The following is a 25,875-nucleotide window of genomic DNA, read 5'->3' on the forward strand; positions in this document are numbered from 1 at the left end:
AGACCAACTACTTAGAAAAGAATGGTTTATGCCTCAGTTTCCTAAAATCTCTTAAACTGGGATAACAACAGTACCCTACTCCTCGGATACCATTCATGAGGATTAAATATTTAACACATGTAAATTGCTTAGAACAGGATGTGGCATATAGGAAGCACTATAAAAATATTTGTTCCGTTTCTACTATTTGGGTGATAGTGGTAGTTTCATATTGGAAAAAAAATGCTTTCTGGTAACTACTGATATACTTTGGCCAACACCTCTTACTATCAAATATCATATTTCAAACATAATGATATGCTTTTACCTACAAGATTTTAATGACAGCTATAATTGACTTCCAAACATTTTTATTCCAGAATATTCTCTAGAAATATGGGTAAGAGTTATACTAATAAAAATAGTGCAAATTTTCATCAGGTAAAATCCAAATTATCTGGAATTCCCCTTGGCCTCATAGTCTCTTATGTTTTGGGCAATTTAGCACATTTTCACATCTCAGTCCAGCTATTTATTTAGCCTTTACCACCTGCTTCTTTAGTGGATGATAATATTACTTGCTCTGTCTCTAGAGTTACAACTATGTAACACCCAAATCTGCTAATAACCCCCAAATCTCAGTGGCTTAACTCAATGGAGGTTTATTTGTTGCTCAAACTAGATTGCCTAATGTGGGCTGGAGAAAGAATCTGTTCATTTCAGCCATTCAGGGATCCAGGCTCCTGAGACCCCACTTGTTTCCATGTGTTTCCATGCTCCCACTGTGATCCCTGTGGAGGGAGCAAGGAGGTGAAATAGAACAGGTTATAAAGCTACTTACAAAAAGAAACTCATATCACTTCTACTCATGTTTCTTCAGCCAAAGCAAAACACATAGTTACATCTCACTTCAAAGTATCAGAAGTTTTTGTAAATAACCCTCATGACCTTCACATGGAGGCAAGATTACCTTCTCTCTTGCACTGTAGTCTTAGCTGCATAGACACTGGCCTTTAAATATAGTTTCCGATCAAATTAATATATACCATGAACCATTTAAAATACATCAACTCTTGATTTGAATATGGAATTTTTTCTCAACATTCAATTGCTTTACTAAGCATGCTTTATGCTCAGGGACATAAAAATATGAATGAAGTATGGAAATTATCCAAAAGACTGGTGCTGGCAGAGAGCCTCTTAGCACTGTGAATGCATACGGGAAACTTTCCCCCTACCACCATTGCTTACAATATGTGTATAATTGCCATGGATATTTTTGGATTATTTTTATTGAAATAGTTTACATGGTTATAGATTTATAGTTATTATGAAGAAGAAAATGAACTAATTATTCTCAATGAGTTAAAGTGAGGATAAATTGCATCAAATTTAGGTGATGATCTACCTTTCATCCCTGTAAAATGAAGAATCATAAGCTATGCACCTTTTAACTGAATCTCTTCATGGAAAATGAATAGGGCATGGCAGAGTCAATCTGTTAATTTCAGCTGTATTAACCAGCCATGAGAATTCCTGCACGGCCTCTCAGAGTCAATATAAATCAGGACGATGACCTTAATGAACAGATTGTCCACCAGTTAGTGGAGTTTGCTGAAGTGTAAAGGCAAAGATTGTGCTTTGTGTGTTTAGAAGATAATTATTTTTCTAATTTATCTCATTATCTCATTTGATAATGTATTTAAAGACGTATTGTAAATTCTCTTAGAGAGGAGATGAAAATTACAAGCCAAGAACTTCTAGCTAATGATGAGCAAAGCAAAAGTACAAAAACAGGCAAACTTAAAAACTTGACAACTTAAAAACTAAGTAAACATTTTAGTTTTAATTTTTATTATTATTAAATAATCTTAGGATTTTTAAAAACTAAGAAAAATTCCATTTTAACAATGTTTATGTATTTGAGAACATTTTTAAATTTTTTTTCATCTAATTACTATGCAGCATTGGTTATGGTAAATTTCTAATGCTATATCACAAATACTTGTGTGAGTGATGAGAACCTCGCATTTTGAGGGAAAAAAAAATTTCTCAAACTATCATTTCAGTTTCAAGAAAAACCCAAGGGCCATCTTCTAACTTCTACCAATATGGTCTAAAATGTAAATCTTTATCATCTCTATACTGGAATATTGTTTAACTCCCTAAGTGGTCTCCCTGTTTCTACCCTTTCCTCCCTTTAGTTTATTTTCAACATTGTAGCCAGCATCTTTCTGATAAAATGTTAAGTCATAACATGCAATTTCGTTCTTTTTTTTTAAGATTTTATTTATTCACTTGACAGAGAGAGAGAACCCACAAACGGGTGTAGTGACAGTCAGAGGGAGAGGGAGAAGCAGGCTACCCTCAGAGCAGGGGCAGCCTGATGTGGGACTTGATCCCAGGACCACGGGATCATGGCCCAAGCCAAAGGCAGTTACTTAACCAACTGAGCCACCCAGGTGCCCCCTTCATAAAATGTAATCTCATGGTTCAAATTTCATGGCTTTCCAATGATTCCCATTTCAATCAAAGAAAACTGAAGTCCTCCCAATGGTAAGACCATATACAATCTGAGTATTTCTGGCCTTGTCTTTAATTTTACCTCCTACCAACTCTCCCTGTCCAGGGCACACTGGTCTCTTTGCTGTGCCGAGAATATAACCCAGATATCTCTTTATTAGGCACTTTGTATAGCTGCTTGTTCCCTCAATACTTTGTAATGGGTTTCTACTACACCAAAAATATGCCAGGGCTGTTCAAAAGTACACTCTGTTAGCTTTGTCAGAGAACCCTCCTGACACACTTCAATGTCACCTGTCCTTCTTACGAGCTTTCTTTTCTTTTCCTTTTTTTTTTTTTTTTAATATTTATTTCAGAGAGAGAGGGAGAGAGAGCGCGCACACATGGCGCATGCGTGCTTGGGAGTGGAGGGTGGGGCAAAGGGAGAGGGAGAGAATCCTTGACCGGACTCCATGCTGAGCACAGAGCCCAACCTAGGGGGCTTGATTCCAGGCCCCCGGACCATGACCTGAGCTGAAAACCAAGAGTCAGTCTCTTAACCGACTGAGCCACCCAGGTGTTGCATCCAGCTTTGTGTTCTATTGCATTTATCCCCATTTAACATATTCTGAGTTTTACACACATACACTTGAATATGCATATACACACACACAGTCTTTCTCATGTCTCTGAAATAACAACTCATGAGAACAAGATTTATTAGTCTTTTGTTCAATGTGGTAACTCTAATAGAACTTAATAAATGTTATTATTTATTTGTGAGTAAATATTTCTGCTTGAAGATCAAGGATTCAAAGTTTTTTTTTTTTTTAATTTGTTCAAGAAGTTTTATTTAAAGTAATTTGAAACATCAATTCCAAGCATTGAAAGGATTGCTCAAAATTTCAAGATAGTTGCCAATAGACATAGCACTGCTAAGACATAAGATGTGGACCATGAATGGAGAGCATTTTCATCACCCATAACAGAATTTCTCAATATGAGGTACATGTAATCTGAAGCATATTACGATCATGTGCCAAGTGCATGCCAAACTTTAGGATAAACCATGCATATAATTCTATAGAAATAAATTTACCCAAAGATATGAGTTCTTACATAAAATGGGCCATTTGAAGCCAAGATCAATTTATATACAATGCTTCTATTCTATGTTAAGGACAAAATTTTGTGAAAATTTTGAGAAGCATTGCTCTAACACACCATGTCCTTCAAGTTTGAATTGTTTACATAATGAATGTTTATTTGGTCACCTACTGTAAGCAAGAAAATCATTACTACAATTACCGGATTTCTCTTATTACTTCACTTTCTTGTATAGCTTTTTTTTTTAATTGCGTTGATTTTTGTCAAGCTCTTAGAACAATGTCATGTACATATTAACCACTATATGTCTCATCCATATCTATATCAGGTTTACTGTGTTTCAGATAAAGATTTCCCTTTCTCAGTATTCTATGTCCCCCATTTTCCATGTATAGAACTAAATAACAATTTCATTTTATCATTCACAATTTTTTATAGTGAAGAACAGGGACTTTGTTAAATGCACTAGTTTTCAGAATTACCATAAAGTTTGAAAAACTATAAGGCAGAAGGAAAAAAAGAAAAATTAAAGACCATAAATATTTTACATTAGTGTAGTATATTATCCTTCGGTTTGATAGGCAAAGAATTATTCCTGTCATGCTCAATAATGTAGGCGAGTAGAAATAATGGAGTGATGTAATTTAAATTGATTTGTGGGCAATTAAATCCACTTACAGTGATTAGCATCTTTTGCTTATGTGCACATTCATGAAAATAAAGAAACATAGGGTGTTTCACATTATATGACCTTCTGGATAAATTTAATTTACATGGAACATTTAAATTTTTACCCATTGTCTCCCTAATCTATTGAATACCTGGTGTTAACAGGACAGTAGAAGAAACTTTGTGTTAAGGCAGTTATCTGGACAAATGTTACACTAAGCAAAGTTACTTCAGTTTAATATAAAATTTTAAGTATAGACAATGAAGATGAATTATTTGGGTTTGAATTCAGCTTTGTTGCTTAGCAGCTGTATGGCTTTGGGCAAATTTTTAAACCTCTCTGTGATTTGGTTTCCTCATCTAACAAATGAGATTGATATTTATACTTCTTAGGATTACTCTAAGTTGATATGTGTTTGCTTTAGAATGGTGGCTGGCATGTACTATGTTAATAATTAGAATTGGCATCCATGGTTTCTTAAGCAATAAACAAAAAACGAGATAAGGTTCTTGTAATATTAATAGTAATTTTACTGTGTATCTCTGTGCTTTATTATTAGGGTATCAATTAACACATTTTTGTGGTGACTTTTGTTGATGAATGTCTCTTCAAGGTATCATTCTTTCTCTGATTTTTAATTAGCCCTTTGTTTTATGTGTTGGTAAGTGAAAGCAAGTAGAATCTACACACACAGACAAGTTATTCTTTATTATTTTAAATTTATTAAGTTTCTTTTAGCTTTATTCACATACCCTGATAATTAAATTTTTAAAGTTATTTTAAGAATAACTTATGTTAAGGGGCGCCTGGGTGGCTCAGTGGGTTAAAGCCTCTGCCTTCGGCTCAGGTCATGATCCCGGGGTCCTGGGATCGAGCCCCGCATCGGGCTCTCTGCTCAGCGGGGAGCCTGCTTCCTCCGCCTCTCTCTCTGCCTACCTCTCTGTCTGTCAAATAAATAAATAAAATCCTTTAAAAAAAAAAAAAAAAAAAAAGAATAACTTATGTTAAATATTATTCATCAGTATAATCATTGAAGAGTTCATTACTGCATTTGCACATTCTGTATGACTGTATTTGGAATTTCATTTATTTCAGGTAAAATATCTAAGTAAAATTCAAGCATAAATTGTTAAATTTCCAAATATTACTTTTGCGAATGTACGTTTGTATAGATAGCTGGCATGGGATTTTCTATGTGAAAGACTTACAATATAAGTAGGTAGATTTAAGGCATTATTTCACAGAGGTTGGAGAATGATTATATTATGTGACACTTCACTATTTACTTTCACCAGGGTTTAATTTGTGCATTGTTATTCCTTATACACCACCCTGAAAGCAAGGAATACACAAGACGTTGAAAAAGGAATGGATTGGGGCTGAATGAAATAATGGATTTAGGGGAAAAAAAAGCTTAAGAACTAGGGGAAATTCCACATTAAAAGGGAATACGAAATTTCATTAGATGGTGACCAGATTGTTTAGACAGTGATAAAAATGGTCAGAATTGGAATGAAGAAAATGAAGCATCCTTATGAGACATTTCTGGGGATATATCATGGGATTTAAATTTTTTTGTTAGTCATAATACTTGGATACCCTTTGTAAACTTCAGAGAGCTAAGCACCATGAATATTAGCACAATAATTACTAACACTAAATTTCTCCTTAATACTACTTATTTATCCATATTGATTTTTCTTTCCTTTATGCTCACAGTTTTCTTAATCCTGAAGTTTCTGAACTGTTTATGACCTTTAAACATATTTATTCATTTACCAAGATGCAAAAACAATATGAATCAATTAATATAACATCGGTATACCATCAACACATACTTATCTATACATTTGTTCAGGATGTTAAATGATGAAGAATTTCATTGATATTGATCAATATATGCTATTTCCATTCATGTACTTAACAAGCTGTAAATGTATATGTATATGGAAGTGAAGACCTAAAGATACGAAATTTAGAGATAGAAAGCCTCTGTTAACATTTTTAATATCAGTTACTGGCCACTAAATATAAATTAGAAAAGGCATATAGTGGTAATGTTATTAATTCACATGGAAATGATTTTAGAAATATGTAATCATTCCAGGTTGCTGTGGTTTGAGAAATTATCACACTAAAGGTATAAACTTTGTACATCAGATGTTACAGGACTCATAATTTTATTGTTAGACATAATGTTGACACAGCCTCATCTAGATGGGTCATTTAATGAATATTGTAGCATGTAAATAGGCATGTCATGTTCAAAAAAGCATTAGCCCCAAATGAGGTCAACATAGGTTGATTCTCTCAGCCGTATGGGCAGCTGAGCCCTCTCCAAATTCCAAAGCTAGGTCGGACAGATAGCAGAGCTACACAGGCTGCTCAAAAGGCACGGCCGCAGCAAGAACGGGGCAGTTTCCCCCTTTGGCACTACTTGAGGGACAGCGTGTTGCTTATCGCAAGAGTTCTGAAGAACGTGGCTAAAGAATTTTCCAGAAATAACTTTAAAATTTTCAACTTTTGGAGCTACGTGTAATTTGGGGTATAATACTTTGTGCTCCATGTGACACGCAGAAATTATAATTATCAGACAAAAATGCATAATGCTTAAAAGGATACAGCATTGTGTTTTAGTTTTTGAACAACACATATAACAAGAATTTTTCTTATCCTGGATGTTAAAGAACTCCCACCAAATGATTGTCCAATCCCAATTTGTGGGAGACAATTTCTTTATGGTTCCCTGTGATGAGCATAAGTGCTTAATTTTAACATAATCAACTTCATTTTTTTAATAGAGCTATTTTGTGTCTTGTTTAAGGAATTTCAGTAATCATAAAGTAATCCTTAGTTCTGATAGTTTGCTTTTTACAATGAAGACTTTAATCCCCCTCTAACTGATAGTTTGCATATGGTAGGAGGTAAGATTGTACATTTGTCTTTAATTCATGAGTAACCTCTTCTCCCAGACTCAAATTTTGAATAGTTCCCTTCTTCCCATACCACCGCAGTGCAAATTCTGTCATATATCCCAGGTGCATCCATGGGTGTGTTTCTCTCTGGGCTCTATTCTGTCCTGTTGGTGAGCATAGCTGTCCCTTCCTGAACACCACAAGCTTAATCACCATGCATTCATAGGAAGTCTTGATAACTGGCAAGGAAATATCCTTGCAAGAATAAGAATAATCCCTTTGCAGGTTAAAGACCATTTCTTCAGGATTGTCTTAGGCATTATTTGAAAAACCTGTGCTCTATTTCTCAGCCGCTCTGCTGCATCTCTGCTGTGTCTTAAAGTGGAGGTAGAGAGGGGATGATTGTATCCTTGGAGACTTCCCCTACCCTTTGGGAGGCTAGCAATACCTCAAATAGTGCTCCATGAAATTGTTCTGTACTTGGATAGTCCCTTGGAGCACATAGTAAACTATAATGCTAAAAATAGATGTCTGCATTTCAAATAGTATAACTTTTAACATTGTCTTTTAAAATAAGGCATATAAAGAATTAATAAAGAGTGGCATTATAAATACAGCTGACCAGTGAACAACAACTCAAGGGCTAGGGGCAATTGCTGTCAAAAATCGATGTATAAAATTTGATTCCTTCAAAACTTAGCCATTAATTGCTTAACGACTGGAAGCCTTAACAATGACATAAACAGTTGTTATTAACATATATTTTGTATATTATATGTGTTATATACTGTATTTATAATAAATTAAGCTAGAAAAAAGAAACTTATTAAGAGAAAATATAAGAAAGTAAATTCATTTTCAGTCTTGTACAGTATTTATGAAAAAAACAAAGAAAAACTTCCTATAAGTGGGCTTGTACAGTTCAAACCAGTATTGCTTAAAGGTCAACTGTAGGTTGACCTTTAATTTTTTTAAAAAGCCTCCATTAGTCCACTTAGTTTAAATCATTTGCATTTGATTATTTCTAATGATAGTCTGAGTCTATTAAATAGCAAATCAGCTCTTATAATCACAGAATCATCCAATCACAATTCTCTCAAGCACAAACTATTTTTCCCATCATTTTCACTGTGTCTTAACAATGGATATTGGTAGGTTGAATTTTTTGATAACTAGAAAGAAGCTACATGGTCTTTTCTGATACACCAGCATGTATATCCGAGTGAAGGTTAAGGTTAACTTAATTTCTCACTTCAGTTGAAAATCAATTCTTCTACCCTTTTGTCATAATCCTATCAACTACATAGAGAAGCTGTTCTATTCTTGAGTTATATTTGAATTTGCACAGGGAATTAAATTTTAGCTTTCAGAAACTGAAAGATTTTATAGGATGACAGGACCTTTTTTGTCTGTATTTACTGTAATAAGTTGTAACCCTGGAGTACTAAAGGGTTTTCATAAGGGGCCTTTGCTAAGAATAAAGGGCAGCCAGGGGAGGAAGGTAGAAATATAGGGTCTTTCCGATCCTGGGAAATGGTACAAAAAAAGACATTACTACACTCACACAGGTAGAAATAATGTACTTCTAGGGATTTAAAATATAGGTATTAGTAATAAAATAATGACAAATTTATTTGATAGTTTTTCTAGGACAGAGATTTTTCCTTTGAAGACCAAATATTTTCCTTAATAAGTTATCAGATAGGAGTAATAACTGCCCTTACCAATTTCCTGAACTAGGATTTTAAATGAGTTTATTAGCTGAAATTCAGTTCATTAAGAAAGTAAATCAGAGGGCAAGTAACCCTCAGAGATTGTATATGTGTATACCCATTAATTACAGGAAAAGGCAAAGCTCTCCTTTGTTTATGGAGGCTCACATCTTGGAATTTGCCTACAAGTTCAACAAGCACAGCAACAATAGGTTGAAACACAACCTTCTCTATCAGAGAAGTAATGAGCATGAGTATGAAAATCCACTCCTAGTCCCAAGTTTAGTTTCCAGATTGGTACTGTCCTTGGTTGGGGTGGGGGGGGGGCGCTCTAGAGGCTGCTTGGTTAACCCGGTACAGATTTCCTCCCTCCCTTGTTTAATTTTGGACTTCTCTTTACTCATTTATTGCTATATCCCTGCCTTGCTCCTCTATTACAAAAGTATCATTGTAGATAATTATGGAACTGTCTTTTCACTCCTGTTTGCACCTACCCATCTGGAGTTCTCACAGCTGGTTTTGCCTTTTTATCTCCTCCCACTATTATTGTAACTGAAAACTTAAAGGCCTTCATCCACTTAGGAGCCATTTGTTATTTCAGTCCAGAATAGAAGATGAACATGGTTTCTCTCAAATGTTAAAAACCTTATAGGTTATGCTACTCCAAAAAGGCATTGATTTTCTCAGCACATTGCCTAGGAGCAACTGATCATTAGAAAGCTACCGCAAATCAACTCCTTAGCTCTAGTCCAAAAACCAAGCAGTAATGTCTCTCTCTGCCTTCATTGTCAAGCCTCTTTATTCATCCCGGACAGCCTCCTTGTAGAATGCACAGCTAGTGGACATCTCCTTTTGTGAAAGTTAGAAGTCCTCGGTTTCTCATTGCTGTTACTGATGCAGACAGCTATCATGGCTGATAATTGAAACTCAGAGTGAAGTCCGTGTAGAAGTAACTTCTGACACTGGTTAGTTCTTTATCATTATTTGATTATATATGATGTGGTATGAAAATGCATACTTAATATTACAGACTACCTGGTTTCTCTGCCAGACACTTTGATAGTTTCTTTATAAACAGGATTTTATTTCTTCCCCATACTAGTTCTATTAGATTCTACTAAAATCCCTCTTTTGTAGCAGGACACCAGAATGATGCTGAAAGAGATTAAAAAATGTGTCCAAATAATCAGAAAGTGACTAATAGAGTCCACAGCCAGTGGATCTTGACCCAATATGAGGATCAGATTCAAGTCCAAAAGATTTGAGAAATCCACAGATTTTGCCTGTGTACATCCCCTAAAATAACAACTTGCTCCTTTTGACCAATGAAATCAGAGTCTCTGTAGTTGAAATCCCAACATTTAATATTTTTAAATATTTTTTTAAAACTCAATAAGTAATCCTAATGGTCATTAAGGGAATGTTCAATGCTTTGTCTTGTGCTATTTTAGTCATGTAAAAGTTAAGCTGATTGAAACAGTACTCACTATTATTAGTACTAGACTTAGTGTTTTGATGGTTCTTGCAAGGGGTACAGTTTTGCAAGGATATCCTAGAAAATTAACAACATTTTATCATGCATATTTCTTCTTTGGAAAGATGTGCTTCTGTTCTGGATAACTAGCTTATAAAAAAAAGTCACTGGGAAAGTAGACAATTTTTATTTGAAAGATGCAGATACTTTTTTTTCATAAACTTAACAATTACTTGCCCTTCATCACCCAATCTTCTGTACTTTATGCATAGTACACTCTAGTGCACCTAAGATGAGGGCAGCCAATAGACTGGCCTGCCTTATGACAGGTTTATACCTCAGGGCATTTTTATTTGAGCCAGTTGTTATATAACTTAAATTTGATTTAAAACAATACTTACTAATATTAAGAACAATGAGTTGAATATATTAGAGTTTTTAGTTTATTAAATATTAAATGCTTTAAGAAAAGGTTAATTTTTGAGTTCAAATGTCTGTTGATAATTTCAGTATTTAACAAACGTCTTAAAATTGAAATCTGTATATATTGTAAATCTGTTATTTCTCTCATTTCTTTTGGCCTAAGATCAGAAACCTACTAGTTTTCTGTTATTAATTAACCTTTCAGCTTTTTTAATACTAGTGTAATCTAAACCTATTTCATATTAGTCTATATACTACTACTTAATACTAGTTTACTCTCACATATATTTTTCATTTCCTTAATTACTCCTTATTATAGGCTGTGCCTATGCACAGTATGAGTATGTTAGGTCATCCTTGCATCTATATGCCCCCAGGAAGCTACAGTTATGGTAACCTCCATACATCCATTGTGCTACTACATTTCCCTGCTTTTAATTGTATCTGCGGTAACTGAGGCAATTTTATTCCTCAATGCTGCATTTGTTTATAGTGTTTCATCCTGTTCTTTAGAATACAGAATGACTATGCAGTTTTGGAGTCATACCTCTTGTCCCACCAAATTCCCTCACATGACTACATAGATAGCCTTCTGTAATACATTTTTCAAATGTGATTTGCATTAAAAAAGGGGTAATATTTTTATATCTTTTAATTAGCAATTTGAAGACAAAAATTATGAAGATGGGAATTAAAATTACCTGTATTGGAGATTAACACTGTTTTTATATATATTAGTGTTTTGTTGTGTCCGTGTATATGTGTATGTGAGAGAGAGATATGTGTGTGAAGAGACAGCACAAGAGCTATTTATACAAAATAGTTAACATACAAATGGCTAAACTTATGTGTATACATATAATCAAATTACCATAAAAATAGTTTATACTTTTTTCATTAAACCATTTGTATTGCTTACATCTCCCCATATCTGTAGACTTCAAAGATAATTTTGTAGTGATTGTATCATAGCTTATCATAGTAATAGGACATAAATTATTAATTATTCCAGTGTTGGTCTAAAATTCATCCTTTTTAAAGTTTTGTTATTTTTTTCTATAAATATTTAAACAGAATCTCTAGTTTCATACTAGAAGTAGAATTGCTGGGTCAAAAGTTTAACCATTAATATAAACCACATACACTTTTCATAATTTGGACAAATTGCTTTTCACGATATAATTTGAAATTCCTTTCAGGAATTTAACTCTTTTAAAATAATTGTTAATATGATTAAATATAGATGGATGAAGATGTACACAGTTATGCACATATATATATGAGCAGTTTGGTGGCTCAAAATGACATCAAAATATTGTTTTATTTATTGTTATTATTAGGATGGACATTACCTCTGTTTTCCCCCTTTTTTAAATGAGAATATTCAGTACAGACATATGTCAGAGATATTGTGCATTGGGCTCCAGACCACAACAATAAAGCAAGTATCACAATGAAGTGAGTCAGATGAATTTGTTGGTTTCCCAGTGCATATAAAAGTTATGTTAACATCTTATTACAACTAGTAAGTATGCAGTAATATTATGTCTAAAAAATGAACATGCCCTAATTAAAAATGCTATATTGGATCATTATATTGTACACCTGAAACTAATATAACATTGTAAACTAATATAACATTGTAAGTTAATTATACTTGAATAAAATAAGAATAACAAAAAAGAGGTTGGTTGATGATAAATAAGTTTGAAATTATACAAAAATAATTTATTGCTAAAAAATGCTAACCATCATCAGAGCTTCCAGCAAGTTATACTCACCACAGATCACCATAACAAGTATAATGATAATGAAAAAGCATGAAATATTATGAGAATTGCCAAAATATAATGCAGAGACAAAGAATGAGCAAATGCTCTTGCTAAAATGGCACTAAGAGATTTGCTCAGTGTGGGGTTGCTACTAACATTCAATTTGTAAACAACATAGTATCTGCAAAATACAAATAAAGCAAAGCACAATAAGTTAAGCATTCCTATAATCACAAGCTTTAATTATGTTGTTGCCAAATAAATCAATCTGGGAATTTCTCCTTTGCTCTTATATCTATAAATTTCTTCCTAATCTTAAAATTAGTCAGTTACATCTTTTTCTTAAAGTTCCCTTTCTGTGGTTCTAATTTTCTCATTGAACTCTTTAATCCATCTGGAATTCATTTTGATGAATATAAAGTAAGGATCTAATTTGATTTTTCAAGTGAAACTATCTTACTAAAAAATATCCTTTTTCTCATTGGTTTGTAAGTTTCCCTTGTACTGTATACATGAACACATGTTAAAAAAAAAAATGTGGGGCACCTGGGTGGCTCAGTGGGTTAAAGTCTCTGCCTCTGCCTATGCCTTTGGCTCAGGTCATGATCCCAGGGTCCTGGGATCGAGCCCTGCATCGGGCTCTCTGCTCAGCTAGGAGCCTCCTTCCGCCCCTCTCTCTCTCTGCCTGCCTCTCTGCCTACTTGTGATCTGTCAAATAAATGAATAAAATCTTAAAAAAAAAAAACGAAAAACAAAAATGTACACATGCATAGGCATCTATATCTGTATTAGGATCATCTCTATGATTATTTATTGCCCATTTTTGTTGATTTAAAAAAATGTGATATTTAAACATCTCAAATGGAAGCCTTCCCATTCATGATTCTTCTCAAAAATTTTCTTGGAGATTTCCTTCTGTTTATTCTTTCAGGTAAAATTAAATGTATTACTTCAAGTTTGCTCAACTGTTGTTTTGTCTAAGCTTGCACAAATCCTATAAATTATTTCTCAAATAATTGACATTTATGCAATAATTAGTCTTCCCATGTAGGAATAAGTCTCTAAGGAATTATATAACCAGCTAAGGAATTTAATAATTGGAAGAGTTTTGCACTCAATGGGAAATAGAGGAAATAAATATTACTTCTATCCTGAATTTAAAGTGAAAGTGATTGAGTAATTTGTACCATGTCTTTGACACAAACCCTAGATTATGAGCCAGCTCCCCCTTTCTGTGGATAAAATCCTCCTCAGAGGCAAAATGAAACTTTAAAGCTGCAGGGCAGATGTATGTCTTGGTAAAACCATTTTATTTTTGTCTTTGTTCCATTGAATATAATATAGACCAACTACTCATTTATTTGTCCCATTCTGTTATAAAACTCTGCCTACCTGTTTTCTAATATTAATCACATTAGCTGAACCAGAAAATGGTTTATATTATAATACTTACTGATTGGTTTTACTTTTAACTTTATTTCTTTAACTGAAGTATAGTGAACACACGATATTGTCTTAGTTGCAGGTGTACAATATAGTGATTCCACAAGTCTATTTGTTTTGCTATGTTTACCCCAAGAGTAGCTACCATTTATGGTAGTCACCATAAATATGACTTGATTCTGTATGTTGTATCTTTTACCCTCATGACTTATTCATTCCATCACAAGAAGCCTGCATATCCCTCTCGCCTTAACCCATTTTATCCAACCCTCCAACCTCCCCCCCTCTGGAAACCAACAGTTTGTTCTCTGTATTTATGGGTCTGTTTCTGCTTTTTGTTTGTTTATTTATTTACATGTTTCATTTTTTAGATTCCATATATAAGTGAAATCACAGGGTATTTGTCTTTCTCTGACTTATTTCACTTAGCATAATACCCTTTAGTTTCATCCATACTGTAGCAAATGGCAAGATCTCCTTTTCATGGCTGAATAATATTCCATTGTTTTATATACCATATCTTATTTATCTATTCAGCTATTGATGGACAGTTGAGTTGCTTCCATAGCTTAGCTATTGTAAATAGTACTACAATAAACATAGGGGTGCATATGTCTTTTGGAATGCATGTTTTCATCATCTTTGATATAAATAGATATCTATATCTATATACACATACAGATAGATTATATATATTATATGTAAAAAATATATATACATATATGTGTATATTACTAGTCTTATTTATCCATTAATTGTATTTATATTTTACTTATTTATTATATTCATTCAGTATATTTAAGTCTTGCACATTTGTTTTATTGCTGTGACAAAAAACATTGAACAAAAGTTTTCAAGGACAAATCTTGGGAAAATTGGAGGGGCAAATGTCAAATAGCTCATTTTGTCTCATTAAATGTTTATGTAGAGTCTGGGAGGAGATGAGAAAAGATGTTCTCTCCTGTTTCTGTATCCCAGATGAATGTTCTGGGCCCCCTCCTTTTTATGAGAACCCTCTCTCAGGTCTGGATTTCCCACTTAAGAAGCTTTGTTATCATGATGGCCTTGTAAGTTCAGGGCTCAGGATTCACATAGCGTACTAAAAACTAGATAAATTATGCAAAATATGATGTAATTAATTGTGGGTTTAATGACTGAAAAAGTAGTAAATAAATGCAAGAACCTGGGGATAGGATACATTTATCTGTTGAAAGAGAAGACATAAGAAAGTATCTATGAATCATACTGTTGATACAAGTAAGCAGATTTGTAAGAGCATATTAACTCAGGATGTTGAATAACACTAAATAGAAAAACTAAGTACATTTATTTTTTAGTCATCAGCTATTTGTTGTAAAATATTCATTGAATTCATTATATGAACCAGGTATGCTAAGTTTAAGGGATTTAGGAGTTAAAAGGGGAGCTTCTATTTACATTCTGGGGTAGGGTTGGGATCTTAACTGTTAAATCCTTCAGTAGGTCTTGAAATCTGTGTCATTATGAGGAGAAGAGGAATGAATATGTGATCAAAGAAATGCTTTTGTGGAAAAAATATATATTGTAACACTTGAGTTTGGCTATGGGCAAATATTCCTTAATACAAGGATTTGTACAGTGGGCTTATCATTTCTTTCTTTTTTTTAAAGATTTTATTTATTTATTAGACACAGAGAGAGAGATCACAAGTAGGCAGAGAGGAACGCAGAGAGAGGTGGGGGAAGCAGGCTCCCTGCTGAGCAGAGAGCCTGATGTGGGGCTCAATCCCAAAACCCTGAGATCATGACCTGAGCCAAAGGCAGAGGCTTAACCCTCTGAGCCACCCAGGTGCCCCTTATCATTTCTTTCTAATCAAAGAATAAGTAATGATGTGTTTATATCTTAGAGTATGTCAAAAAATTCTGGGTTTGTTTTGTTTTATATATCTAAATATTCTTGCTAATTTTATTTTTTCATATAGTGATTCTGGTAGCACTAGGCTCAAGCTAGAAAGACCATTATTTTGAGGTTTTCAAAGTCTAATGGAAGCTGATTGATATGTGCCATTAAAAAATAACTGTGGTTGAGGTTTGTATTTCTAGGGTTTATGCAAAAAGTTTTGTACACACATCACTCAGAACTCCAATTAGATTTATACATTATTTATTAACATAGTATTTTTAAATAATAATATCTTTGCAGTTTACATCCTTTAGAATATAATCTTGGAAGTTCAGCTTTTCTTACAGATTTTAATTTCTCAGCAAAAATGTTTTCTAGAAAGTTGCCTAATATTTGTTCCTATGTGAATCATACGTTATTAAGAAGACCCTTGGCACCAAGATATTTGTAAGTGTAAATAGGAGCACTATAATATTAAATAATAATAATATGTATTATGTGAATGGAGATATAAATATTTTAAAGAAAAAAGTATATAGGACTCTTGAAAGAAAGTATAACTTAATTATCTTTCTGATAGACAAATAGAAATTCAAGTAACCTCAGTCTCAAACTCCTCATGTAAATTTGAAATAGTTACACAAAATGGTGATTCAATTGTCATTCTCTATGCAACATAGTCAGGTTATTGTATATCATATGCAATTATAACATTATGAAATTTGTAATTAGTGTGATCGTGTCATTAACAAAAACCAAAAATATATTATTGCATTTTTGTGATTGGCAAATCTCCAGACCGTGTTGAAAACACCATAGAAGTCTTTGAAATGCTTTGCAGTTTGAATGTATTACAAGCAGATTATTTGTTGGGACCCATAGCTGAGTAAATAGTCATTTGCCAGATGACATTTGAGACATATCTTAAAACTCCAGTAAAAAATTGGTAAAGCAAGCTGGGAAAGGGGTGAAAAGCATCTGAGACAACAGCAACCACACAAACTGCAGTGTCAAAGCAGGAGAAAGTTCAGTGAACACTGAGTAGTAACTCTTAGTACACTAACAATCAGTGGATAAGTCAGTGGCAGTCAGTCAATGGTCAGACTAAATGACGTAGAATTTGTAATTTATTTGGAGAGTAACATGTACCCTTATGACTTTATCCCCTCATACCATAAAGCTGTGTATTTAACATTAAAAAATAAATATGTAACATAACCTCATACCCTCGTCTCCAAAAAATGAGAACAGCTATGGTTTAAAACATAAATACTATAAAAACCCTTATTTATTTGCCTCTTCAGTTTTAATCATTTCATTTAAATTTTATGACAATCTGCATTCACATAACAGCCTAAAAATAAGTTTTGTATGTTGTGAAAAACTTTGGCATCAACTTCAGTGCTTAAAAATTGATAGCAGTAACTGCATGTGTTATATTTGAAGAAACAGCTACTGTGAATGGATAGACGGAGGAGTCATTTGTCCTTGGGCTTCTTTGCCTTCTTGGCTTATCTTAGATACTTTTCACGGGAAATCTTGGGGTAGCTACGTGAAAGTGAGCTGGGTATGGATGAAAATTTAAACAGATAACTGGTAGATATTGACAAGTATCATAAAATGTTAAGTCAACTTCCTGGTATTGTCTTTTCCAAAGATACTAAAGAGACAACATTACAGAAAGTATCAAGGTATAGTTTATAATTTCTCCCTCGAGAAGAGGGGAGATAAAAGGAATACTGAAAGATGTTTGGGTAAATCTTTGCCTCTGAGTCCATTTGTGCCTCTGGCTCTAGCCCCCAATCAATTGTCGGACACAGATCTTTAAAATCCTAAATACTCAAACAGCAGCCCTTTAGGGGGATGCCTGCTCTCACTGAATTCCAGTATTCAAAGTTAAACTTTCCTCCATTTCCTGATAGAGGATGCTGCAGGAATACATCTCTTGAGAGTTGTTCAGAATACAATCAGGCATGTCTTGATTTGTATAGGCAAATCTCTGCGATTGCTTTATTATTTCTTTTAGAATGAGAATCTGCCCCAAATGAATAAACACATTAGGATGTGTCCTTATTTGGGGATTTGTCTTTCACATGTTTAAACATGGTAATATTTATACATTATTATTTTTGTGAAATAGTACATTTAACATGAAGTTTTTATTTCCATTTTTAAGTGGTGACATTCCTTTCAAACTTGGAAAGAACAAGCAAGACTATTTTCATCAAAATACATAATATAGAAGCAGTCAAGAACTATTATGTAATATAGTTAAACATATTTTTCATCTATTTAGTCTTGAATGTTAAATATATTTTTCATATATGTAATCTTGATATCACATGGAATGGAAAATGTCAAAGAGTACCTCCAAATCTTAAGGTCCACAGTTATATAATAAAGAATCCCAGAATATAAGAGGATAGTAAAATATTTTTGCACTAAGTTTACTAACTGGGGACTATAATCAGCTCCCTGACCAATTTCATAAATTAATTTCTAGTTCATATAATCACAGCTCTAAAATTTCACTTATCTTTGCATACCTGCAAAACACATCACAAAAGATAAATGTTAAAAACTACATCTCTTCCATAAGATGATATTGCCAATTTCTTATCTAAATAAAGTTAAACATACTCACAAATCTTTAAAGAGAAATACTTAATTCAGTGATTTAAGAAAACTTTAAGAACTTAAGAATGCATTTAAAAAGGAATTCCCACTCTATTTTAAAAATTACTCTTAATGCTATATTGCTCTGGGCTTTGCTTAATAAATTTATAAGAGCAAATAAATATTTTTTCATATTGATATAATATATACTTTAGGGTATATAATTTTAGTAGGTGTTTCTTTGTAGTGACATATACTTCTCATAGTGAAAAACTTCTAAATATTTAAAGATTTTTTTTTTTTGCTTCAGTATGTTTTAGGTAATGAAGGAATGTGATGAGTCTGTGATAAACATTATCCTTTAAGATATGAAATTCATACCAGCTTAAGAAGTTACATGTTTAAAAACATAGGCAAGAGTCTGTAAACATGTCCAAGTTTCATTTAAAATTGATTACTATTTTTCTCAAAGAGTAAGTGATACAGTATTTGCCTCTTAGGAAAATTAACTTACTAACCAGTAATTATAGTTCTCTGAATGTAATATTCTCAGTGGATTTATATTAACTATCTTGGGGCATTCTGGCATGAGTTCTGATAGATTGTATCTTATAAATTTGTCTAGTATAGTTCTGTAAAGGTATTTTTATTTTTCCTTCCTAGCTGTTTTTTGATGTAGATTCACTTAACCCAGATATAGCTCTTCAAGGCACAGGAAGTTTGAAATATAGTCCCAAGTTCATAATGTCATTTGTAGACGTGGCATTAAAATCAGTGCCTAATGACTCTCAGTGAAGCTCTACTTCATTACATTGAAGCTGCCTTTGCGTTTGCCTTATTATTAGCAAAGCAATGTAAATGGAATGTACTAATCTCTAGAAAACAAAGATCTTAAAACACCCTCTACCCATACTATCCCATTCGTTGTAATTTTTTAAGCTTTTAATTCAGTATGATGTGTCATATATTAAACTGTGTATTACTTATTAAATATATATTATAAAAATTGTATATAGCATAGAAATTCAGTTACTGTGTAATGAGATAGAAAGCATGATATATGACTTGGTTCTCTAGACTCTATAGTAAGATATTGAATCATAATTGTTCTATTCACAGATATGTGAACAATAAAAAATACCTTTTGAGGAATCACAAATAGTAAAATACATCTTTCTATTGAGTTAAATTTCTCTATAGTGTAATATAGTTAAGGAAAAACTAATGTTTTTTTTATAAACTTGTTTTAGGGAAATTTTAGAATAATAATTTAAAAGTTTAAATTCTTCTAAATTCCAAATGTTTGTTTACTAGTGCCAAGTCAAAATGTATTTTCTTCCACTCACATCCAAGTCAGCATGTTGAAATATTGTTTAAAACAAAACAAACAAGGGGCACCTGGGTGGCTCATTGGATTAAGCCTCTGCCTTGGCTCAGGTCATTAGCTCAGGGTCCTGGGATCAAGTGGCATCAGGCTCTCCGCTCAGCAGGGAGCCTGCTTCCCTCTCCACCCCCCGCCTGCCTCTCTGTCTACTTATAATTTCTCTCTCTGTCAAATAAATAAATAAAATCCTAAAAAAAACACCAAAAACCAAAAAACAAAACAACAACAAAGTCATGAGCTCACTCATCAATAGAGAGGAAGGAGTACTTGTATTTTTACAAGTATTTTTACTTGGACAGTAAAAATGCCAATCATGCAATGGTTTTTATCCTCATTTTTCTAGAGCAACATTCAACTTATTTAGATTGTATACAATAAAATTAAAAATAGATTTATCTACTTATGCGATCATCTGGTAACAAATGTTCGGTTTAGAAAAAAATATTTAGTAACTAAATATTCTAAAACAGATTTTCACACTATTGAAGCATGCCTTAGTTTACTTAGAAATAGAAATTAAATCACTAACCAATAATTACAGCAATTATTATTGCATGATAAGGAATAATTATTTCCTAAGGCTTTTGCCAATATATTTGAAGCTGTGAGGTTAACTTTTATTTCAAATGAACATGTTTGTTTCTTATTTTAAAAAGGACGGATAGTTTCAAAAGATTGTTGTATAAAGCTTGACTTTCATATAAAAGTTTTGAAACTGACAGGGGAATTAGAGGACTCTTCCCTCAAATAATGAATCATTAGGTGGAAAATTCAGTATAAATCTGAATGAAAATGCCCAGCTCTAAATTCCATTTAAAATTTGGGAAATATTTATTATGTAATCGCTAAAAGTGGTATTTCAGAGTATTTTTACTTGATTGGGAGAAAAGTAGACAAGAAAATGGATAAACCTTCGGGTGTGAAAAGTCCTACCAAGAATTAGGCTCCTTTCATCATGGAGCTTGGAACCTAAACAGTAAAAGGCACTAAGATCAAATGGAACAATTCTATTACTGCATAGAGAGTGATCATGTTAACTGAAATGTTTGTAATTTATTTTGGAAAGCATTATAGTGTGCCTAATTTTCCATACTCTCATTTTTATAACATTATTGATAATGCCTACATGGTATTCAAGTGAATATGTATTATTACAATAATTTTAACATTTGATTTTTTCTAATTGTTCACCATTTATATAGTACTTTGAGAAAAATAACTCAGACATTTAAAATACATTTTATTTTATAAATCAAGACAAGTTCATGGTGATTATATTTGGTTTTCTTTAAAACAGTATCTTTGCCTAAATTTTATCTAATCTGCAAATTTGCCTTGCTGGTATTGATGCCCATGCCATCATTTTCTTTCTTTATTATCTTAATTATATTTTGGGGCTCCATGTAAATGTGCTGTACGTTCTGAAGTAAGACTGAATGAATATATCTCACATCACTTTCAACACAACCAAGGTTTTACCTTTTGTAAAAGTCATCACATTCATCCTTCTTTGTATTACTTTTTGAAATATTAGGTAATGAAGACAAATTCCATGCTAATTATCTGGCATATAGCAAACACTTAATACGTATTTGAAAAGCGAATGAACAAATACAATAGTTCTAGCAGTTATTCAATAACTGCTGAATTTAGTAAAAATTTTCTTATATTTTTGTTTCATTCAAACTTGAGTCCCTGCATCTGTGTTTACTTACACAATTGTGCTTCTAAGAGTTCCTTTCTTAATTCTCAAACTAAATTAAATGTATTATCTATAAAATAATTTTTATGGAGGCAAAATGACATTTGAAACTTAAGCAACCTCTTATCTTTCTTTGTAAGGATTATAATGTAATATGATGAAAGGTGATTTCCCTAAAGAAAGTAAAATGTCTCAGTATTCATATTTTTCTGTGAAAACCACCAAAAGAATTTTGAAATAAGATTACTACAAACACATAATGATTTTCAGTGTACTAAGGAAACAGTTCATCAAGTAAGACTGTAATAGTACTATTTTGTCGTGGAAACTTTTTTTGTCAGAATTATTCATTCACAGAAAGTATCGAGCAAATTATATTTCTTTGCCATAGAGAATTCAAAAGATGTTTTCTTCTGAGCTGATAATATGGTATTATTGTCAGAAACTAAGAGACCTCAACAAAAAAGATGGCCCTACCATATAACTAGTGTCAGAAACAATAGTTTGAGATCGACTACTTTAAAATTAAAACAACATATTTTTTAGCTCTCTTGCTATTTAATTGGAGTCTTTCCAACATTTCCATTCATGGGTCAAATTATTTATTTACCTAGGAATACGTTTTGCAAACAATTTACCCTCAGGCCTTTTAGAGTAAGTTATGCCGCAGAAAATTAGATGTGTCCTGGGTAAAATAGTCTGATTTTTCAAAGGATCTGATGGTAGATTGGTAACATCTGCTTTTAAAAAATTTCCGAAGGAAATGCTTTGTGCCTTTTCCCTGCAGTGCTGAACTTTGAGGCTTGGTATACTTGTTTGCCCTTATGTTGGAAGGAACTGACTCAGATCTGCTTTGAGAGGAAAACAATTCTTGGTTTGGACATATCTCATTAGTCCCATTTACCTGAGTAAGCTGAGTGTTTAATCACAAATTTTGGTAAAGATTCTTTATACAACAGAGTTTAATTTTAATACTACTCCCAGCTACAAAGATCACAGAAGTACATAAACTTGCTATAATTTGGTAAACAGTATGACTGTTTCACTCAAGTATCAAAAGCCTGGAATATTTGTGAAGGAAATTTGTTTCCCTAGATAATCAAAATCTTATACCTAGACCAAACCAGATTATTGGAGCAGTGAACTTAGATGAAAAGGACCCTGAAATAATTGTTTTCACTGATTTTTTAAAAATTTACATTAAATATGTTGGAAAGCAAAGGTAATTTTTTCTAAAACAAATAAACTGTAGGTGCACGCTTTTTCTTTCAAACGGCATTATTCTCGTCATCTTCCACTTTATTGTTGAATAGCTTGCTTGAGTCTGTAGAGACATGCTAGTGATTTACACCCCAGAATTCCTAGCTTGAATATTCTTGAAATGATGTGGTTAAAAATAAATCAGCCAACATCATTGAAATATACTAAGTCCAGAAATTATTTTTGAGAATGACTACTGGATTCATGATAATTATGGGTTAAAAGTATGTGGAGATTTTTTTCATTAAAAAAAGTAGAATCATTGTTTTTCATATGTGTTGTATTTGTAAGGGTTTCTTATTAGCTAGTACAACATGACAGAATGACAAATTTTGTAGGAATAGAATAATGTGTATCTTTATACACATATGCAGTCAAAAATAGCTTTTCTCATTTAAGGTGCTTTATGCACACCAAATAATCCTTATGACCTTCCACGGAAGTAAGCATTTTAATCCTTATTATAGAGATGAGACACAGAAAGGTTTATCTACTTGCTTATTGACAGACAAATGTAGAGGTGGAACTTAGATGAATCATCTATATTTGGTTCTTATTCATTCCTAGGTAGCCTCATATAAGTAGCCATTCTTATCAATAGATTAAAGGATTCTGTATGTATGGTTATATCTTTTTTCTTATTTTAGCAAAAATTTAAGAACACAAATATGAATATTTTACTTACTAATTGAAATATAAATATAATTTCAAATAAACACCATTGGGCAAACTCTTGGTATGATGTTGAGTCTCAAGTAGCAATTGCATATAAACATTATATACAATACTGGGTTTATTTTTCTGTCTATAAGACCTCATGATTTGTTCAAATTCATATCCTAAGAAGATTATATAAAAGCTGATATTGTATAAAAAATTTTCACTTATAGCTAGCAATGTTTATCTTTTACTTTTTTGTTCCATTTATAGAAATCTAAATAAAAACTAAAGTTAAATTCATTATCTTAATAAATTAGTTTCATATTACTGTGCCTTTAAGTAATTATTTTTGTATTACAGCATTGCTTGCTGTCAAAAAAAATTAGGTTACCTGGGGATGAATATTCTCTAATGGGAAGATCACCAGACTGCAGTCATGGGTGAGCCCAGTTTCTATTCTTAGAATCACCCAGTAATGCCCAGTCTAATCTTCTGTAAGACTTTTTAACAGTCTTCACTTTTGTTTCTTTAGTTGTAAAAAGAGAGTTCAATTCAATTCAACATATATTCTGATTACCTACTAGCAAAGTAATATAAAAAAATAAGGGGACACAAAAACAAGAGGTCATAGTCCTCCTTAAGATACTAAGTATCCAATACAAAGACATTACAAAAACAACTATTCTAGTGAAATACATAGAATTGATCAAATTCAAAGAGTAATGATTCCTTTGAGTAAGTGAGCTCAGAGATAATTTACCTAAATGCAAAGTGGTTAAAGTGGCGTTTAGATTTTTGAAGTGATAGGCATTGACTGGTAGAAGTCTTAAGGAGAAGAATCTAGGTGGGGGAGACAACATGAGCAAAGGCTCAGGAACTGACAGTTGGAAGGCTGTGGGGTGGTAACGTGATGGTATATGGAGTAAAGAAAAACATTCTGGAACTAAATTGTCAGAGTCTTTTTTTTTTTTTTTTAAGATTTTATTTACTTATTTGACAGACTGAGATCACAAGTAGGCAGAGAGGCAGGCAGAGGGGGGTGGGGGGAAGCAGGCTCCCTGCTGAACAGAAAGCCTGATGCGGGCTCCATCCCAGGACCCTGGGATCATAACCTGAGCCGAAGGCGGAGGCTTTAACCCATTGAGCCACCCAGGCGCCCCATAAGGGATTTTATTTTTATTTGACAGACAGAGATTACAAGTAGGCAGAGAGGCAGGCAGAGAGAGAGAAAGGGAAGCAGGCTCCACGCTGAGCTGAGAGCCCGACGCGGGACTCGATCCCAGGACCCTAAAACCATGACCTGAGCCGAAGGCAGAGCCTTTAACCCACTGAGCCACCCAGACACCCCAGTGTGAGAGTCTTTTAAGATCAGGCTAAGTAGTTTGAATTTTCTTTTGAGGGCAAAGGCTACACCTTGAATGTTGCAAAGGATAGATCTAGGTAATCGTCTGCATCTACCATTGCTGCTATTGGAAGATGCTCTCAGGCTGCTGTTCTTAAGAGCTGTGTGTGAGATGAGGTGGATGATCTGGACGAGGATGATGGCAGTGAGGATGAAGTACTACACAGATTTATGTATGTATGTGTGTGTATGAATGTATATAATAAAAACAATAACATATATTCAACCTCTGAAACTTTCAACTCTTAAAATATATGTATTTGCACATATACGTATACTATACATATCTATGTATTTCAGAACTTGAATAGACAGGGATTGACAAATCACAGGTTGAAGGTGGAATAGGGAGGAGACAGTGTTACTTTACAATTATGTAAAAGATTTCTAAGATCGTTTTGTAAAGCAATTCAAAATCCCTCAAAATAAAGGATTTCATGTAATTATAAATTATAAATAATTTCAACTCATTTATGTGACAGTATAGGATGTTTTACTTTTGAGTGAGTTTTTTCTTTTTTGCTCTAAGTGTTAGCAACTCACTTAATTCAATCTTTCTGCTAAAGATTCTTGAGTTTTCTCTTGACCAAGTGCAATATGTCTCTCTGACATTTTAGAATGCCGAGTCATCATTTTTTGAATGACTGACAATTTGATACATTTCTGGACTATCGTATACACATGTACAAATATAGCTGGAAGTCCGTAAACACAAACCGATAAGGAGACATTTTAAAGAGTAAGGAATTTTATTTTATTTAAAGAAAATTCACTGAAGCATAAATGAATGAGACATTTGAGCCCTGCTGTAGTAGGAACAATTCAATCTCTAAGGCTGAAGCTACAGGCAAAAGTCTGTTCTTAAAACAATTTCTTTCCAAATAATGTCTGATTCTTCTGTTTGTAACATGTATAACTGCATATCTTATTTGTGTTGCTGTTAGCAATAATTTTGGTGACATCTGACTTAGAC

General features: G+C 33.0%; 1 protein-coding gene across 7 annotated transcripts in view; it reads left to right on the forward strand.

Annotated features, from left to right (window-relative positions):
• The window catches only part of CADM2 (cell adhesion molecule 2), a gene marked incomplete at both ends in the record, with an annotated part of 1,059,071 nt that overhangs the window by 185,052 nt on the left and 848,144 nt on the right, over positions 1–25,875 (forward strand). The gene's annotated exons all lie outside the window — the stretch shown is intronic.

This window comes from Martes martes, assembly GCF_963455335.1.
Source record: "Martes martes genome assembly, chromosome: 1".
NCBI lineage: Eukaryota > Metazoa > Chordata > Mammalia > Carnivora > Mustelidae > Martes > Martes martes.